The 13110-nt window shown below is 41.2% G+C and overlaps 1 long non-coding RNA gene across 1 annotated transcript; it reads right to left on the bottom strand.

Moving 5' to 3' along the window:
* Positions 1–50: 50 nt before the first annotated feature.
* LOC123600752 lies at positions 51–4037 on the bottom strand. Its single transcript, XR_006713791.1, has 3 exons — positions 3586–4037; positions 3127–3246; positions 51–126 (listed from the first exon to the last, which is right to left on the bottom strand). It is a non-coding gene; the product is annotated as an uncharacterized LOC123600752 (long non-coding RNA).
* Between the last annotated feature and the right edge of the window lie 9073 nt (positions 4038–13110).

The raw sequence follows: 13110 nt of genomic DNA, 5'->3' as shown, positions 1-13110 counted from the left end.
TACAATTCTCCCCCCCACCCCTGCCCCATTACAAATGTGGAAATAAGACAGACCCTGATCAGAGTACACCCTTCAAGTCTCTCTTCTGTACTTCACCCCATGCTGGAACTTGCCCTGGGAGGAAATCTGAAAGGAAAAAAAAAAAGAAAAAATTACTGTGCAAAAAACAAAAAAAAAACAAAAAAAAAAAAAAAAGATTTTTAGACTGTCCTAACCACTTTGTCAATTGAGGGTTTTGAAGTTGTTAAACCACCAAATTCATTTTAAGTGTAAAAAAAGTAAGTGCAGGAGGGGAAAAAAAAAGTACAGGAGGGCTTGGAAAGAGGGAAGGAAGTAATTATGTGTGATTTACTGAAAAGTCCTAAATGCTCAGTATTTTAAAGTAGTAACTTTCAAGCATCTAATACTTACAAATATTTACAAATGCTACATATGTAATTAATAAAAAACAGGTAATATAAGCTAATGAAAAAATTAACATTTACACTTGATTAAAAATAAGCTTCTGAGTTTTATATCACTTTATTTTTGTGTCTTTTTTTTTTTTTTTTTTAAACATTTTTAACGTTTATTTATTTTTGGGACAGAGAGAGACAGAGCATGAACGGGGGAGGGGCAGAGAGAGAGGGAGACACAGAATCGGAAACAGGCTCCAGGCTCTGAGCCATCAGCCCAGAGCCCGACGCGGGGCTCGAACTCACGGACCGTGAGATCGTGACCTGGCTGAAGTCGGACGCTTAACCGACTGCGCCACCCAGGCGCCCCTATTTTTGTGTCTTAATAGATTTTGCAGGGATTTCATACCATATCTAATTGATCACATATTACAGATCAAGAGTATGGTAATTAATTAGGATTTAGTACATTTACTAACAATCTACTATGAGAGCAGTTTAGTCCTTTTTCTTCTGAGTTGTGTCCTTCAGTCACTACAAAGATTTTCTTCCCTAGTATCTGTTCTGCTGGGCCAACATTTCTGGGGCAGGATGAAGAGGCAAGTGATCATCTCACAATTTCTCCATCTTGAAGCCAGAGCTGGGTAAAACTGGAACAGGAGAGGGACTGAGGATTGTTCCTGCTGTACTGTCCACTATAATAGTCTTGAGCCACATGTGACTGAGCACTTGAAATGTGGCTGGTCCAAACTGAAATGTGCTGTAAAGGGTCAACTACACTCCTGATTTCAAAGATTTAGTATGAAAAAAGAATGCAAGATATCTCATTAATAATGTTTAATGTTGGGGCGCCTGGGTGGCGCAGTCGGTTAAGCGTCCGACTTCAGCCAGGTCACGATCTCGCGGTCCGTAAGTTCCAGCCCCGCGTCAGGCTCTGGGCTGATGGCTCGGAGCCTGGAGCCTGTTTCCGATTCTGTGTCTCCCTCTCTCTCTGCCCCTCCCCCGTTCATGCTCTGTCTCTCTCTGTCCCAAAAATAAATAAAAACGTTGAAAAAAAAAATTAAAAAAAAAAAAAAAATAATAATGTTTAATGTTGATTATATATATGTTGAAATGATAATGTTTTGTATATATTGGGTTAAATGAGATGTATTATTTAAAAAAAAATTAATGTTTATTTTTGAGAGAGAGAGAAAGAGAGAGAGAGAGAGAGAGAGAGAGAGCATGAGTGGGGAAAGGGCAGAGAAAGAGGGAGACACAGAATCTGAAGCAGGCTCCAGGCTCTGAGCTGTCAGCACAGTTCTCATGAGACATAAGATCATGACCTGAGCCTAAGTCAGACACTTAACCGACTGAGCCACCCAGATGCCCCAAATGAGATGTATTATTAAAATTAATTACCTACTTTGGGGCCTTTCCATTTATAGCTCCACCTGCAAAGCCCATTACCCCCTTCACTCAGTGCTTGGCTCCGATAGCCCCTCCTCAGAGAAGCTCTGCTGAGCGCCTTCACACCCCACAGCCCATCCCCTTGCTTGGTTTTATTCTGAGTAATCAGTGAAAGTAACAGGAAACAGTGATTCCCATCCATTCTGGGAAGGTTTCAGCCCCTTTTCTAGGTAAGGATGGAGTGTGGAATCTAGAGGACCAGAGTGGCTATTCCTTACTTTCTTTTCTTCCACAGAAGAAACAAGGTCCAGTACTTCAAAAGAAGTTACCCCTTCTAGCTTCAGGTCCAGTCTGACATGTATAAGGAGCTGGTGGAAATAGGAATGACAGCTGCTTCCCATCCCAAGTGCCCAAGACTGATTATGATTCAAATACATTCTTTTGGAAGTTCTCCCTTCACAATTTTTTTCCTGTGAACTGGCAAGTGTGGAGAAGGTGCGGATGTTGGCAGGGAGAGAGCATACATAGTAGGATAGTCTATTCCCTGTGTTCCTTTGACACACGGTTGCAAAACTGCAACCCAGAGGGGGCAGAGCTTCCCAGAACTGGGATATAAGAAGGGACTATATATATTGTTTTGAACCTTCCCTGGGCCTAGCAAGAAGTTGGGCACACATAGGGCACTCAATGCTTTTTAAACATGATGTATTAAACTGGCATACAACTCTTTCAAATGTTAGATTCCTGGAGGAGTAGGAAGCCTCTCTCCAGTCATCTTATCCTCCGTAGCCCTATCTACTGCAGGTACTGCAAATACTCTGCTTTGGTTTACTGAAACAGAACTGCAAGATCCATAGGGGAACCACAGAGGCAAGTGTCCAAATTCTGGTTCTTCCATAATAAGTATTAGCTGTGTGACCTTGGACAGGGAACTTTAGGGGTCTGACACTCCTGCCTGGGAGAACCCAGTAAAGGAAACTATTATAACGTTTCATATGAAAAGAAGGTTAAAACGTGTAAGTCTGACAACTGAGGTTGCTGAAGTTTTAGGTTTTACCCTCCTCAGGAAAGTTCCTCTAAAGAAGGATCCTGAATATGGGGTCTTCTCTGACTTCGACCCTAAGGATCCTAAACGTTCTGCAAGACTTTTTAAATCCCTTCCCTGATCCCCCAAAGAACCCTTCTTCACAGGGTTAGAGCAGTGTAGGCATTCCGTAGCCCCACGCTGAACCCCGGGAGCTTTCAGAGTAAGCACGAAGATTGGGTGTTCATTTTAAGACTTGTTGCCTCGTACTTAACGGGAAGATGTACACAACTATTCACGGTAAGAGGAACGCCACACCTGAGAAGGTCGCAGCGCAGCCAATTCCGGGCGCTTCCGTCAACGGTGGTCGTCACGAGTTGCTTGGCGAAACTCTTCCGACCTCAGCTCCTCTCCCACGGCGCCAGTCCACCTTGAGGGCTAGACAGGGCACCAAAGACGTATTGAAGAGTCGGGAGTGATTAACGCCGACAGAGCTTGGTAGCTAAAGCTGCCCTTTTAATCCGTCTTAGCTTGGTGATATCTGCGTCGTGGGGCTGCGGGCCCGAAGGTGACCGGGGGAAGACGGGCGAGGACAGGCTGAGGGCAAGGCCTGGGAGGAGCAGGCCGCCCAGCGTGCCTTAGCGTCACTCGTTGCCGGGGCGGCGCTCGCAACAGTTGCAGGCGCTAGCAGCCCACAGCGGAGGGGCGAAGACCGGAGACAATTGGAGATCGCTGCCCCGCGCCAGCCCTGCCCTCCTAGCCCCTCAGTCCCCTCACCGGTCGCCGAATGGCTCCTTGTACACCACGCGGTTCCCACTCAGCTGGCTCGCCGACCCCTGCCTCCCAGACTGCGGGACTAAGGAGAAGGGAGGAAGGGACTGGCGGAGCGCTCGGCCGCCGAATAGGGGGAGCTGGGAGGCGGCTCGGAAAAGGGGTCACGCTGCAGTCCCGCTTTCCCCAGTTGGCCAGTGGTTGACCTCAGGCGGCCCGCGTCACTGGTTGCTGGGATGACTAGGAGGCGTAGGAACTCCACTGACTGTTCTAAGTCTGTGTCCCAAATCGCGGTGAGGGGGCGGGGCTACCACTGCCAGCCAAATACCACCTCCCTCCTCGACAAGGCTCCGCCTTCTTCCCAGGAGTAACCAGTCTCTACCTCCTCTTTTGTCCGTCCGCCCCTTGGTTCCACCCAATCAGAGGAAAGGGCGCTGAGACCTGAGCACCGCCTCAGTCCGCGGTGGCTGAGTTCCGGTGCGGAGTCTAGTCTTCCAGCTGCTAGCACACGCCTAGTGGGACGCGGACGAGAGTCCTTGCGGCTGCAGTCGCCCAGGTAACGGATGCCTGGCGCTGAGCGGCCGCGGGGGCCACCCTCCCAAATCGTTCCAGTAGTTAGTAACTTTTTTACAGTAAGGCCACACTGGGTACCTATTATCGCGCTTAATCCTCGCCACAGCCCTGACAATCAGGTTCCCACAAATTAATGTCTAAGGTCGCACTGCCGGGGCTGGGGGTACTCCTGGTCTGCTTTCCAGCCACCTCTTCAAGAGCTGCTAGGCAGAGCTTCCTGTCCAAATGTTGAGACTTCAACCACTGAGAGATGGAATTGCCAACTGATTTCTGGAAATGAATGGAAGTGGGAGCATAACAGTCCCCTCTTCCAGGCTACCGATCATCCAGAACAGACTACCGAGAATGGTACCCTTTCTAATCTTCCTTTCACGGACACTTAGTACTACTGCTCATTCTGCTACACATCCAGAGCTTCTGTCCCTCTACTCTGCTCTGGAGCTCCTTAAATCAGTGTACATTTAGACTCTTCATGCCCTACAAACTGTCATGTAAAAGCAGTGTGGATTAGACAGCTTTCTTTTGTGTAGCTATGGAGGAAAGAACTCAATGGAGAAAAGTGCAGGGCAGTGGAGTTTTGTTTCCTGTGGGAGTCATTACACTGCACACTAGAATTGTTCATTCAGAAAGTCTGTAAGGATTTATTGAAAATTTGTTGTCCTTACAGGCCACAAGAGGCATACGACGTGGTCTGTATTTACTATCATTTACCATACACTTTAGAATTATGTGCTTATCTTATCTTCCCTGGTAAATTGTAAGCTTGAGTGCAGTCTTACTGAGTGCACTTTTCTGAATGTCCGCTTACGTTCAAGGAACTGAGTTGAGTGTTAGAAACAAAAGAGAAATAGTCTTTCGAGGACCTCCAGACTCTGCCTTCCCATCGTATGTCAAATGTGAAGTGGTATAAAACTAGAATGGGAAGAATGGCATAATTCTGCTATAGGTCATCAGCAAACTTCATAGATTTAACATGTAGCCAAGATTTTGTATCACCATTTTGATGGTGATGATCATTTCCATGCACTGGCAGCTTTCTGCTAATGTAGATGCTGGGATTGGGTTGGGACAGAGAGATGGGATGAGCAGGAAAGGAGTCTTGCTCTAGACTGAAGACAGAGTGTAAGTAGATGTAGGTCAAAATCCTGTGGAGGCTGCTGAGTGGGGTAGGGCAAGAATTCTAGGAAATTGAGGGGGTGGAGATATTGAAAGAGGAAACTCAAATTTGGCTTAATTAGAGGAATCCTTCCTCCCACAAAACTTTATCGAGGGCTCATGGAGTTTCACTTGGCTGGACAATGGGGATTATAGAAATGTGCCCATTATGTGCCCTTACTGTATGGTTAGAAGAATCTATGCCATGCTCAAGAGTTTGGGCTTCTCTCACTTGGCAGCAGGGAGCAGTAGTGCATTAGAGTTTTTAAAGACTAGGAGGTGAGGTGAAAAAGTTATGAGAGTGGATGACATTTCCCTGTATGTGGACAAGAAGACTGAGGGTAGAACCCTGGAGCACCAGTCTCCAAAGGAGGCAGCTGTAGACTGGGCAATCAGTAAAGAGTTTGAGAAAAAAGAGGGTCAAGACAGGGTGAGGCTTTGGATCCCATGTGAGGAAATGGTGGTGAGTGCCCAATGCTTGCAAAACTCCAATAATGTCATGGCAACATCAGTCCACTGGTTTTGACTAGAAGGCACTGTCAATAGTTTAAGAAGAGAGATAGGGAAGAGGGGAGGAAAAGTACTGAATATTGGGTTGCCTGGGTGGCTCAGTTGGTTAAGTGTTCGGCTCAGGTGATGATCTCATGGTTTGTTGGTTCAAGCCCCACATCAGGCTCAGCACTGGCAGTGTGGAGTCTGCTTGGGATTCTCTCTCTCCCTCTGTCTGCCCCTCCTCAGCTTGCTAATAAACAAACTTAAAAAAAAAAAAAACTACTGAATATTTATTTGTCGTGGGTATGCGGCACATGCTCAATTTTGCAGTTTGAGAGGCAAGTGAAAGGTAAGTAAGCAGAGTTAAGGATATAGACCACTATTTCAAATCCTTGTTTGAAATGTAAGCCTAAACAAATCAAATTTGGAAAGCTTGCTGTTACTAGTGATATAAAGCCTGAGAATAGTTTCAATTTCATTTTGTTCCTGTGTTACTATATAGAATGATTTTATTTGAAGTATTCCAATTTCAGTCCCATTTACAATGAAAACATTGGCCACTAGAACATGACAGTTTCTGTTGCTTCCCTAACAACTCCACAAATGTCAACTGACACAGTTTACCAATAGTGGAAAGAACCAAGTATAGAAAAGTTAAATACAACAATCTAGAATGAAAACAGGAAAGAATGGATCAACCTAATATGATTCTCAACTGCAGATTTTATTTTTTAAGCAAGGAGGATTTTTATTAATTTCAAGTTGCAAACATATTGCAAAGTCAGATCAAAATGGATTTCAGGAGGGATGTGTGGGTGGCTCAGTCAGTTAAACATCCAACTTCAGCTCAGGTCATGATCTCGGTGCTCGTGGGTTTATGCCCTGCATCGGACTCTGTGCTGACAGCTCAGAGCCTGGAGCCTGCTTTGGATTCTGTCTCTGTCTTTCTCTCTACCCCTTCCCTGCTCACATTCTCTCTCTCAAAAAATAAACATTAAAAAAAAAAATGGATTTCAGGAAATGGGAAAATGAGGGAAAACTTACAAATTGTACCAATAAAATGTATATTAATTTCAATGATCTGCCCAGAGGATTAAATGTCTTTTAAAATAAACAGCACTTTTAATAGAAAATTATTGAAGGTTGTGGTGCTTAAAGTCTGCGGCCAACTTTAAGGTCTCAGGCACTGATTCAATAATGACTCAATCAGAGGCTGCTACTTATTTTTACATTTATGCAGGGAAACTAATTGTGAAAAGCCCTAGTACACTAGATATAGGTAAACTGGATACACTTGGTGTAGTACAAAACCAGACTATTTGTTGAGAGGATATTTAAAGATCAATTTTCTTTAAAATACAGCTTTTCCCCATTCTTTAATGATGTCCTGGTCACTGGTCCTTAGTGCTGTTTTTTTTTTTTTTTTTTTTTTTTTGGAAAGAGAGAGGAGAGAGAGCAAGAGCACAAGCAGGGGAGGGGCAGAGAGTGAGAGGGAGACACAGAATTCGAAGCAGGCTCCAGGCTATGAGCTGTCAGAACAGTGCCCGACCCTGAGCTTGAACCCAGGAACTGTGAGATCATGACCTGAGCTGAACTCAGACACCTGACTGAGCCACCCAGGCTCCCCAGTGATGGACTTCCTTAGTCCTTAATGCTCACTGCTAAACAACAAGTTACGTCATATAAAAATTATGTTCAAAACTCACATGTAGGAATCACTGGTTCACAAAGTAAGATATAGAAAATGAGCTTAAAATTATGAGGCATAACTTCTAGGGGAAAATTAGTTTGAAAGTAAAATACAAGGTAAGGATAAAATCAGGTTTTATGACTGAAATCATTTTTAATTTTTAAAAAAATGTTTATATTTGAGAGAGTGTGTGAGCAGGGGAACGACAGAGACAGGGAGACAGAGGATCCAAGGCAGGCTCTGCATTGACAGCTATGTATGAGCCCAGTGTGGAGCTCAAACTCATAAACAATGAGATTGTGACCTGAGCTGAAATTGGATGCTTCGTGACTGAGCCACCCAGACACCCCTGACTGAAACCACTTAAAGGCACTTTAGGAACATAAATAGTAAATAATACTATCGCATGCAAATATGCAGCATCTTCAGAGAATATTTTGATTTTGGTTACTTTCACAGATTGAGTCATTTAAAATTTAGAGTACATTTAAACTTAACATATAATGTGTTACCAAAAATATTTTAAATGTTAAATACTTATCTGTACAAAGCTTGAGGCAGTACATTATTGTGACTAAGGGCCTGGCCGGTCTGAATATTGCCTTACCAGAAATATGATTTTGGGCAAGTTATTTAACTGCTAGACCTTCAATTTCCTCAACTGGAAAATGGAGGCACAGTATACTTCAGTTAGTTGTTGGGAGGAACAATGATAGATATAAACCCACTCAGAACAGTGCCTGGTACAAGGTTAACATTGAATATGTTTCCTGTTTTTATTATTAAATGAGATGACAAGTTAAGGGAAAAATAATTTATTTCTCAAAAACCCAAAAGGTTTAATAAGGGTAAAAATAATTCAGGGATTTTAGTAATATAGGCTATCCCTTTAATTAACATTTATTGGCAAATTTTACATTATGTATTTCTTGGAGCAAGTTTCCAACTAAATTTTTAAAAAAACAGCTTTATTGAAGTATAATTGACATACATAATTTCACATATTGAAATGTACAATTTGAACAGGTCCCCAGTAGCTTGTTGTGATCTTATAGTGGTCAGTACTCTGTGCTGTGAAATGTACAATTGGAAAAGTCCTGACATATGTATACACAAATCAAATTCTCACTACAATCAAGATAGACAACACATCCTCTACCCACAAGTTTCTGTGTACCAGTTTGTACTCCTTCCTATGTCTCCCCTAGGAAACCACTGATCTGCCTTCTGTCACTACACATTAGTAAGCTAGTATGTTTAATTAGCAGATGGTGGTATTTATTAAAGATTTGACTGATGGTAGGGAAAAAAAAAAATCAAAGAACCTAGAAAGGTAGTTTCTGTTGGTAGAAAACAAACTAAAAAAAAAAAAAAAAAAGCTTTTTTTTTTTTTTTTTTTTTAATTTTTTTTTTTCAACGTTTATTTATTTTTGGGACAGAGAGAGACAGAGTATGAACGGGGGAGGGGCAGAGAGAGAGGGAGACACAGAATCGGAAACAGGCTCCAGGCTCTGAGCCATCAGCCCAGAGCCTGACGCGGGGCTTGAACTCACGGACCGCGAGATCGTGACCTGGCTGAAGTCGGACGCTTAACCGACTGCGCCACCCAGGCGCCCCAAAAAAAAGCTTTTAAAGATGAAGGTAATACCAAGTTGGGGGCGTAAATATTTATAATTGTTAGATCTTCCTGATGGATAGCCCCTTTAATTATGATATAATGCCCTTCTTTACCTCTTGTTACAGTCTTTGAATCTAGTTTGTCTGAAATAACTACAGCTCCTCTGGCTTTCTTTTGATGTCGATTAGCATGATAGATGGTTCTCCATCCCCTCACTTTCAATTTTTAGGTCTAAATTCAATTAATAACAAACATAAAGAAACTTATTGATAATACAACAATAGTAGGGGACTTTAATATCCCACTTACAGCAAGGGGTAGATCATCTAAGCAGAAAATCAATAAGGAAACAATGACTTTGAATGACATACTGGACCAGATGGATTGACTTAACAGATATATTCAGACCATTTCATCCTAAAACAGCAGAATACACATTCTTCTTGAGTGCAATGGAACATTCTTCAGAATAGATCACATACTGGGTCACAAATCAGCCCTCAACAAGTACAAAAAGATCAAAATCTTACCATGCATATTTTCAGACCACAATGCTATGAAAGTTGAAGTCAAACACAAAGAAAAATATGGAAAAACCATAAATACTTAAGAGTTTAAAAACATCCTACTAAAGAGTGAATGGGTTAACCAAGAAATTAAAGAGAAAATTAAGAAGTACATGAAAGACAATGAAAATTAAAACATGACAGTCCAAAACCTTTGGGATGAAGCAAAGAGGGTCATAAGAGGGAAGTGTACAGCATTCAAGGTCTTCCTCAAGAAAAAAAGAAATGTCTCAAATACACAACCTAAACTTATACCAAAAGGAGTTGGAAAAAGAACAGCAAATAAAGCCCCAAACCAGCAGAAGAAGGGAAATAATAAACGTGAAAGCAGATATCAATGGTATCAAAAAACAAAACAAAACAAAAACAAAAAAACAGATCAATGAAAGTAGGAGCTGGTTTTTTGAAAGAATAAACAAAACTGATAAACACCTAGCTAGACTCATCAAAAAGCAAAAGGAAAGGACCCAAATAAATAAAATCACAAATGAAAAAAGGGAGATCAAAACCAGTACTGCAGGAACACAAATAATTATAAGAGAATATTAGGAGCAATTATATGCCAACAAATTGGGCAATCTGGAAGAAATGGATAAATTACTAGCAACATATAAACTATAAAAACTTGAAACAGGAAGAAACAGAAAATTTGAACAGACCCATAACAGGAAAGAAATTGAATTAGTAATCAAAAATCTCCCAACCAACAGGAGTCCAAGGGAGTTTTACCAAACATTTAAAGAAGTAATAGCTATTTTTTGAGAATGTTCCAAAAATAGAAATGGAAGGACAACTTCCAAACTCATTCATTGAAGCCAAAATGAATGACAAAACCAGACAAAGACCCCACTAAAAAGGAGAATTACAGAAAAATTTCCCTGATGATCATGGTTGCAAAATTCTCAAAAAGATACTAGCAATTTGAATCCAACAATACATTAAAAGAAGTATTCACCACGATCAAGTAGGATTTATTTCTGGGCTGCAGAGGTGGTTTAATATCTACACATCAATCAACCTGATATACCTCATTAATAAAAGAAAGGATAAGAACCATATGATGCTCTCAATAGATACAGAAAAAGCATTTGACAAAATACAACATCCTTTCTTGATAGAAACCCTAAAGAAAGTAGGAAGAGAAGGAACATACCTCAACATCATAAAGGCCATATGGGAAAGACTCAGAGCTACTATCATCCTCAATGAGGAAAAACTGACAGCTTTCCCCCTAAGGTGAGGAACAGGACAGGGATACCTACTCTCACCACTGTTGTTCAACATAGTACTGGAAGTCTTAGCCTCAGCAATCAAACAACAAAAAAATAAATAAATAAAAGGTATCCAAATAGGCAAGGAAGAAGTAAAACTTTCACTCTTCACAGAGGACATAATACTCTAAGTGGAAAACCCAAAAGATTCCACCAAAAAACTGCTAGAACTGATACATAAATTCAGCAAAGTTGCAAGATATAAAATCAACATACGAAAATCTGTCACATTGCTATACTCCATTAATGAAGCAACAGAAAGAGAAATCAAGGAATCAATTCTATTTACAATTACAACCAAATTTTAAGATACCTGGGAATAAACCTGACCAAAGAGGCAAAAGATCTTTACTCTGAAAACCTACATTGCTTATGAAGGAAATTGAAGAAGACACAAAGAAATGCAAAAACATTCCATGTTCATGGGTTGGAAGAATAAATATTGTGAAAATGTCTATACTACCCAAAGCAATCTCTATCAAAATAACACCAGCAGTTTTCACGGGGCTAGAACAAACAATCCTAACATTTGTATGGAATCCGAAAAGACTCCTAATAGCCAAAGTAATCCTGAAAAAGAAAAACAAAGCAGGAGGCATCACAATCCCAGACTTCAAGCTGTATCACAAAGCTGTAATCATCAAGACAGTATGGTACTGGCACAAAACCAGACATATAGATCAATGGACAGAATAGAGAACCCAGAAATGTACCCATAAATGTATAGCCAACTAATCTTCAACAAAGCAGGAAAGAATATCCAATGGAAAAAAGACAGTTTCTTCAACAAATCGTGCTGGGAAAACTGGACAGCGAAATGCAGAATTAAAATGGACCACTTTCTTACACCATACACAAAAAGAAAATCAAAACGGATGAAATACCTAACGGTAACACAAGAAACCATCAAAATTGTAGGGGAGAACAAAGGCTTTAACAACCTCTTTGACTTCAGCTGCAGCAACTTCCTACTAGAAATGTCTCCAGAGGCAAGGGAAACAAAAGCAAATATGAACTATTGGGAACTCATCAAGATAAAAATCTTCTGCACAGCAAAGTAAATAATCAGCAAAACTAAAAGACAATCAATGGAATAGGAGAATATATTTGCAAATGACATATCTGGTAAAGGGTTGGTATCCAAAATCTATAAAGAACTTATCAAACTCAACACCCAAAAAACAAATAATCCAATTAAGAAATGGGCAGAAGACATGAATAGACACTTTTCCAAAGACGACATCCAGATAGTTAACAGACACATGAAAAGATGCTCAACATCATTCATCATCAGGAAAATACAAATCAAAACCATAATGAGATACCACCTCACATGTCAGAATGGCTAAAATTGGGAACTCAGGAAAAAGGTGTTGGAGAGGATGCAGAGAAAGGGGAACCCTCTTACCCTGTTGGTGGGAATGCAAATTGGTGCAGCTACTCTAGAAAACAGTGTGGAGTTTCCTCCAAAAGTTAAAAATAGAACTACCCTATTACCCAGCAATTCCACTACCTGGTATTTATCCAAAGGATACAAAAATGCTAACTCAAAGGGGCACATACACCCCAATGTTTATAGCAACACTATCAAGAGCCAAATTATGGAGTCCAAATGTCCACCGACTGATGAATTGCTAAAAAAGATGTGGTATATACAATGGAATATTACTCAGCAACAAAAAAAATGAAATGTTGCCATTTGCAACAACATAGATGGAACTAGACTGTATTATGCTAAGTTAATAAGTCAATCAGAGAAAGACAAATATCACATGATCTCACTCATATGTGGAATTTAAGAAACAAAACAGATAAACATAGAGGAAGGGTAGGAAAAATAAAAAGATAAAAGCAGAGGGAAGCTGGGGTGCCTGGGTGGCTCAGTCAATTGAGTGTCCGACTCCTGATTTTGGCTTGGGTCATGATCTCACGGTTCATGGGTTCAAGCCCAACATCAAGCTATGTGCTGGCAGCATGGGGCCTGCTTGGGATTCTGTCACCCTCTCTCTGCCCCTCCCCTGCTCGTGTTCTGTCCCTCAAAATAAGTAATCTTGAAAGAAAATGTTAAAAACAAGCAAACAGAGGGAGGCAAACCATGAGACTCTTAAATATAGAGAACAAACTGAGGGTTGATGTAGGGACTTGGGTGGGAGGTGGCCCTAAATG

The sequence above is a fragment of the Leopardus geoffroyi genome, chromosome A1 (assembly GCF_018350155.1).
Source record: "Leopardus geoffroyi isolate Oge1 chromosome A1, O.geoffroyi_Oge1_pat1.0, whole genome shotgun sequence".
In the NCBI taxonomy this organism is placed as follows: Eukaryota; Metazoa; Chordata; class Mammalia; order Carnivora; family Felidae; genus Leopardus; species Leopardus geoffroyi.
The sequence above is the reverse complement of the archived record's forward strand: the minus strand, read 5'-3'. Positions and strand labels throughout refer to the sequence as shown.